The sequence below is a fragment of the Meriones unguiculatus genome (genome assembly GCF_030254825.1).
Source record: "Meriones unguiculatus strain TT.TT164.6M chromosome 13 unlocalized genomic scaffold, Bangor_MerUng_6.1 Chr13_unordered_Scaffold_48, whole genome shotgun sequence".
Taxonomy (NCBI): Eukaryota; Metazoa; Chordata; class Mammalia; order Rodentia; family Muridae; genus Meriones; species Meriones unguiculatus.
The window spans coordinates 1,262,586-1,270,285 of NW_026843654.1; positions in this window are offsets into that span (position 1 = coordinate 1,262,586).

A 7,700-nucleotide genomic window follows, 5' to 3' on the forward strand; every position below is an offset into this window, starting at 1 on the left:
GTTATTGAACTTGCCATATTTTTACATATTTACACATATATCTTACAGGATTTCATCTCACACTAGGAAAGCATTTGTTGAAAGACATTCAAATTAAATGTCTTCAAATGAGTGCTTTCAGTCTCCAAATCATTTAAGATACATATATATACACATACACGTTGACAGAACCTTTTTCCATTTTAATTTGTACTTTCAACTATAAGGTGAAAATGTTTTATTGGCTTGATGACAGTGAATTACTTACCAATAATATAAGATATGATGCTACCCTTGCTTACCAGTGAGGCTTACCTGGCATGAAAAAAGCCGGTCCATGTTTCTGTATGCTTTAGATCCCATTTCAAATTTGTTCAACAGTGTTTTATGGACGGCACAGGACACTGCATTCCATATGGAATAGCTGGGCTCAGAAAGGGTCACCACATCATTTTCTTCTGTTAATCTCTATAGAAATTGGGCATGGGTCATGATTTTCACATAGTAAAGCAGGAGATGCAATCAAACCTGTCAATCCAGAATTTATGGAAGTAAAAATCTCCTGGGTACTGGGAGGCTGTAGAAGACTAGAAATAGCTCATTAAGTCAGGGATAACTCTTGTTTTCAAATACGAGAAGCTTCCTCAAAAAGTTCATCAAGTCATTACTATTTGATAGGGACTCAAAATAAAATGTGTTGGTTTGCCATGTTCTACACCTTCCTTCTGGTTGAAAATAATTTATTTACCATGTGGAAAAACTTCAGTTACTTATGTGAGTACAGAATACCTGCACTTTTACCTGTGTATGTTGGTTCAAATTCAGCAAATCAACACCAAATAGTACCCAAGTTTCAATTAGCTGGCTGTTTTTCTGCAAAGCCACAAAGATCTTTCTTTCTTTCTTTCTTCCTTTCTCTTTCTTTCTTTCTTTCTTTCTTTCTTTCTTTCTTTCTTTCTTTCTTTCTTTCTTTCTTTCTTCCTCCCTCCCTCTCTCTGTCTCTCTCTTCTCCTTCCTTCCTTCCCTCTTCTTCCTCCTCCATCTCTTACTTTTTCTCTTTGCCCATTAGACCAGCAGAGGTGGCCAGATCCTTCTGTACTGAGTCCCCAGCACCCTATCAACTAAGCCCAGTGCACCTTACCTACTCAACCCCCAGCCCCCCCCACCTCGCTCGTGCACCCGCGGGGCCCAGCAGAGGGCACCAGAAACTTGGGAACTCAGCAAATACTACCCAAGTTTCAATTAGTTGGGAGTCTTTTTCTTTCTTCCTTTATATTCTCTTTTTCTTTCTTTTCTTCCTTCCTCTTCTTCCTCCTCATCAGAGGACGCCAGAACAACATATACAAGGTCGTGCACAGCCTCACCCCGGGCTGGGTGCACCATCTCCCCCAGGAAGCACGCAGGCCTGGTGGGAGCAGAGGACTGTGCCTTTTCTCTTCCCGCCATGCCCCTGCCTGCGTGGCCGCTCAGGAACTCCAGGCGGATGGATGGAAGGCGAGGGGTGGACAAGAGAGGAAGGCGGGGAACCCCAAATCCCTCCTACTCCCCTTCCTCCCCGCCCGCACCCCACGTGTGAGCAGGACTATGTATTCATAACTGCTTGGGATAAGATGATTGCTGACCTGGGAAAACCATTCCGGGTAGCAGGGCATTTCTGGCGGAAGTCCCGCCCCTTATGGCTTCGCTTCCGTATCCGCCCCGCAGACTTCCAGGCTCAGAGACACGGAGGCCGCCCTACCATCTCCCTGGCCTCTGCCACGGGGATGAAAACGCAAACCCTCTAGTCACAGACAGACCTTTACCCCTTTGTTTCTCACTTCGGAGCTCTTGCTGGTCACGTAAGTCCCAACGATCCCAAGATGCTTCACGCCAGAAACCCCCCACCCCCTGCCTGAGAACTACAAACAAGGCTTCGGAGCTAAGACTTCTGGAATTGTATCTGAGAACTACAAAAATGGCGTCCAGGCGGCGCGATGCATCCTGGGATTGCTCGTAGTCGCGAGCCTGCGTCTCTCCCTGTCGGCTGTCTGGACTGTGGCCCAGGTGTTGCCTACAAATCCCAGAATCCCCTGCGTGCTGTTCCCACCATCATAAGCCTTTGTTCCTAAGCTTCTCACCTGGTGCCTTGGCTAGGACCCTGGAAAAAGGCTCTGGAAGCATCTTCTAGGTGCTGAAGGCCGCTGTGGCACATCTTTGTCCTCAGACCTTACACAGCCTTTCCCCTGGTTCTGGTGTCTGTAAATCTCTCTCTCTCACACCATACTGTCCCTGGCATCACAATTGGGCAGGAGCTTTGTGACGTCTACTCCTCGCCCCCATCCCATAAGTTAACACGCTTGGCTGCTGTTTTTATTGCTCCTGTTACTACATTAAAATGCCCAGTCCCTGGTAGCTGGAGAAGGGGTCCTTGGGTCTCCTTTAATTATGTCAGGAGCTAATCTCAGAACAAAGGGCCCCTGTTTTATAACCCTTTGAAATTTTGGCTAGATGCTGTTTTGTTTGTTTGTTTGTTTTGTTTTGTTTTTTAGTAAGGGAAAAAGAAGTGGTCAGTTTTAGTTTTCCTCCTTAGCAGCTGTGTAGCCAGTCTCTAATTCTAGAGAAGAAATACTGGGCTCCCTCCCCTATTTCTTTTCCTTTGAATAATTCTTCCTGGTCAGTTTCCTGGATTGCCTTGCAAACCTTAACAATGTATTATAGTTAAAACATTAGAAACACAAAATCTTAAAAACTGTTATTAAAAGGTGCATTGACAAAGATCAAGTAACTTACTCATGCTGCAAGCCTATTAGAATAATACCAAACTGTTTGACATTAACTTTAACATAAGAAGGAAATCAAAAGATATACTCTAACTCCCAAAACATCGTAATTGTTAGTCAAGATGTTTTAGTCAGCAAAGGTATGTACCAAAATGAAGGAGTTTTCTTTTATGGTAGAAAACTTATTAAAAGAGTTTATGTGTACAAAGACAGCTCTATAGACAAAATTAGCCAAAGCAATAAAATAACTAAAGGAGATTATTGAGATACAAATTGGTAAGTAGGAAGTCAAACAATCACTAATCACAAATGATATGATAGTATAAAAAAGTGACCCCTGAAAATTCTACTAGAGATTTCCTACAGCTGATGAACATGTTCAGCAAAGTGATTGACACAAAATTAAATTAAAAAAATCAGTAGTCCCCCTGTATACAAAAGAATATGCTGAGAATGAAATTATATAAACAACACCCTTCACAATAGTCCCAAATAAAATAAAATTTCTTGCTGTAACTCTAACCAAGCAAGTGAAAGACATGTATGACAAGAACTTTAAGTCTATGAAAAAAAAAAAAAAAGAAGAAGAACTGGAAAGATTTCCCATGTCCGTGGCTCAAACTTTTTTCGTACACCTGGTTACCTGGTTATGTTTTTATGAATAAAAAGCCTAACTTAGAAACAAACCAGCATCATATTCTGGCTCCTGATTCCAGATTATGGTCCTGAATGGTCAATTTTTGTTTAGCATTCAATAACTTCCATCAGTCTGAGTTTGGTGTTTGAGCGGTTAGTGTGTGGCTATTCCTGAACCTATAACACCTCCACAGGTACAGGTGCCAATGTGAAAATTCTGCTAGCTTTTATGTAAACTACCCCCATTATACCTTCTCAGACTGGGTAATATCATTGGATCACTGGACCAATTGTAATTTGGGTGTTGACCAAAACTCTATTAAACACCTGACCTCCAAAGGCCCCTACTTTATGTGAAGTGATGCAATATTTCTTGGTATCTCCAGGAATCCATATTAATTCAGACCTAGCATATAATAGATACAAGAAAGTTTGATTTTTCCTTTACCCTTGGATGAAATTACTCTTGTAAAAGGTAGTAGGGTCCTTCTGGGCAAGGACTGCAGAAAGGCTAAAAGTAAAACTTTTAGGGGATTTGTCAGGCTCCTTCTTCAGGGAAACCTTGTAGTCCCTTCATTCAAGAGGTACTGGATTCATTCACCACTATCCCACATGTTTAAAATCCATTCCTAAGATTTCAGTTTACCATCACACAGCTTTTTAAAGTAATTTATCACATGGAGTGTCTGCACAAGGTAATAAACTCCTTTATAACATGAACTGAAGGCAGTTAGCAAAGTTTGCTTAAGGTGTTTTCATACATCACTAAACTTGTTAGTTTAGTGCACTTCTAGACGCATTCCTGTGTGAAAGCACAATAAATAATACAGTACATTTACACATGCTTAAGTTTGTTTAAGCAATTAACCTCATGGTGTCTTTGCACAAGGTAATGACAGCCACACGTAGAAGGCAGAGGCCATCTTGTTTAACACATATATTTCACATTTCTTTAAGTTATGAGAATCAAATTTATGTTGTCATGTTTGCACAGAAAGAACATTGATTATCTAGCTGTCATACATATCACGTTGCTATAGAACTACTGCATGCTGTTCTTGTCTTCAAAAATTGTGTAAGAATGAATTAAAAAGTAACAGACCAATTACTATTGCACAGGAAATGAAGACATCAAATTTACACAAGTAATGGTTATTGCTTATTATTTCAATTAAGGACTAAAATAAAAAGAACAAGATATAGAAGGAAAATTGTGGGAAATTGTTCAAATAAAGTGCTTGATTATTGGCTTGCCTTTACATATGAGAAGATTGGTTTTTGGCCTATTTTTGTTCCCTGAGAAATTTCAGAGTGAATGCTCCATGGACTTTAAGATTCAGTATAAGAAAGTGCAGAGGAGGGTAATCCAAGATGTTGGCGTCCAACACACACCAGATCTGAGGGGCACAGGATCTGAAATGACAAAATTGTTGAGCAGAGGGGCAGCTGAAGCCAGAACATCAACTCTGAGGCTTCCTGGGTAAGAGGGGACAAACCCATTGACAGTTTCATATAAACTTAAGCAGATACTTGCCCATGATCTAAGAGTTTTTCTGTTTTAACCCAAGAAAAATAAAAACATGCCAATATTCAAAGATCCTGTCAAATATTTATTTTATTCCGAATAACCAAAATCTGGAAACATAAATATCCACCAACTGATGAATGAATGAACAAACTGTATTTTACATCTCAATATAAACTAAGAATGTTATTGCTAAGGCTGGAGATGCAGCTCTATTGATAAGAATGCTTGCTTAGCATGTAGTAATTCCATTTCTAGGATCACAGAAACTGGCCTTGTGTGTACACGACTATAATCATAGCACTGGAGATATAGGCATGAAGATGATAATTTCAAAGTCAAGGTCATCCTTGACTATATCATAAATTTGAGGTTTGCCTGAGCTGCAAGGGAAAGTATAAATTAGCCTCCACTGAGGGAAAGCAGGGATCCCTAGAGGAATAGCTGATTACAGGGCCCCACTTGCTTAGTGTGTAAATGGCCCTATGTCAGAGACTTAATACCACAAAGGAGAACAAATGGGTGTGTATGTATGCCAGAAATATCTTGGCTCAAAAGTAGTGATGCTCAAAGAATGATGGAAATAGAACATGTCAAAAAGACAAAGAAGGAGTTGGAGAAATGACTCAGAGGTTAAGAGGACTGGCTGTTCTTCCAAAGGTCCTGAATTCAATTTACAGCAACCACATGGTGGCTCACAACAAGCCCATCTATAATGAGATCTGTTACCCTCTTTCTGGCCTGCAGGCATATATGCAGGCAGAGCACTGTATAAGTAATAAAAATTCTTTTAAAAAAGACATGGAAGCCAGATATATAAGCTCTCATTGGTCAAATGACAAAACAATTCAAACATCAAAATGATCTGCATATCTATGTCCTCCCAAAATTCCTACATTGGAGTCCAAAGACCCAAAGTAATAGAACTGCATGAGATCTTTGGGAGGTACTTAGGTCTTGGGAGTGAAGTCCTTATAACAGGTTCATAACCTTACTGAAGAGATCCTATAAAATCAAGTGGCCCTTTATAACACTGAGTTTGAAGTGAGAAAAGGACTGTAGATAAGCATGCCCCCAACTAGACCTCATAATTTAACTTTAGATTTTCCAGAGTTTGCAACTGTGAAAAGTAAAGCCTTTATTTATAAATCATTTCTCACATTGCCCCAGCAAACTAAAACAAACAATAACAGTACAGTCCACTACAGAAGGCACATAAATCATGAATCCATATTGATGTAAGCATATGGCAAGTGCATTAACATTCTGATGTGGACCAAGACACAGAATATCAAGGTTCTCATGGGGGTGCAGGGTATTAACTCTTCAATAGGAAATCCTGGCAGACACTTATTACAAGTAATCAAGGTGAAAGTATGCACCACCTGACAAGACACTGTGTGCCACTGTTGTGATACCCTTGTCTAAGTGTATGTATCTATCCATGATCCATGAGAGCACAGAGAGCTTAAAGACATTCTACAAAAATAACTAACCTGGGGTATTAGCCATATAGTAAAGAATAACCATGGTACAACCCACAGACCCAAATAAACTAAGTAACAAGAAGGGTTCAAAAGAGGATATTTGACTACCACTAAGAAGGGAAAATAAAATAGACATCACAGACATGGGAAGTGGAGGGAGAGAGGAATTGGTAAGAGAAGGGGATAAAGAAAAAAACTGGAGGGGGTTTCAGGTGTAGAAAATGTGGGGATGAGAGGACTAGAAGAAAAGGAAAATATGTGTTGGGGCATCTGTGAGACAAGATGAAGACCTGGAATTTTGGAGGTGACTGGTAAGATATGGGGGTGATGCTGGCTGAGACTCCTAGCAGCAGGATTATTGGGACTGAAGTGGACACATCATGTAGCCAGTGGAGGGAGGAGGACACCAACCAACTCACAAAACCTCGACCCAAGTTTGTCTGCCTACAATATATGCAGTGATAAAAGATGGAAAAGAGATTGAGTAAATGGTCATCCAATGAATGACATGAGACCCAACTCATGGGAGAGACCCAACTTCTGACATTATTAATAATACTCTGCTATGCTGGTAGAAGGAGACTAGCATAACTGTCATCTGAGAGGCTTCATCCAGCAGAAAATGGAAACAGTTGCAGAGACCCACAGCCAAACAAACATTAGGCAGAATTTGGGGAGTCTTGTGGAAGAGTGAGGAGGAAGGATTGAGGGAGCTGGAGGGATAGGACACCACAAGAAGACCTACATAGCCAGGTAACCTGGGACCATGGGGCCTCATAGAGACTTAACCTCTAACAAAAGAACATGCCTGGACTAGTCCTAGCCCCTCTACACATATGAAACTGATGGGCTGCTTTTCCTCACGTGGGTCCCCTAGCAACTAGAGCAGGAGCTATCTCATATTGGGACTCTATTGCCTCCCTCTGGATCCTATTTCCCTAGCAGGGGTGCCTTGTCTTGCCTCAGTGAAAGAGGTGGTACTTAATCCTGATGTAACTTGATGTGCCAGAGTAGGTTTTTTGGGGGGAAGGGTATATGGGGAAAGTGGGTGAAAGAGTGGGACTGGGAGGAGAAGAGGAAGTGGGGTTTTGAGTGGTATATAAAATAAACAAATAAATTAATGAAGTGATGTGTAGTGACAAGATCATTAAAAACATGAGGGAACTGTTCCATATTGAAAGAGACCAAAGAGATAATGAAACAATGCAACACTTAAATGTACCAACTTCTTCTGACATTTTTGTAATGACATAGTCATTCAAACCAAAATTAAATGGAATTCTATGTCAGCATGAATTTACTATTTTGATAACT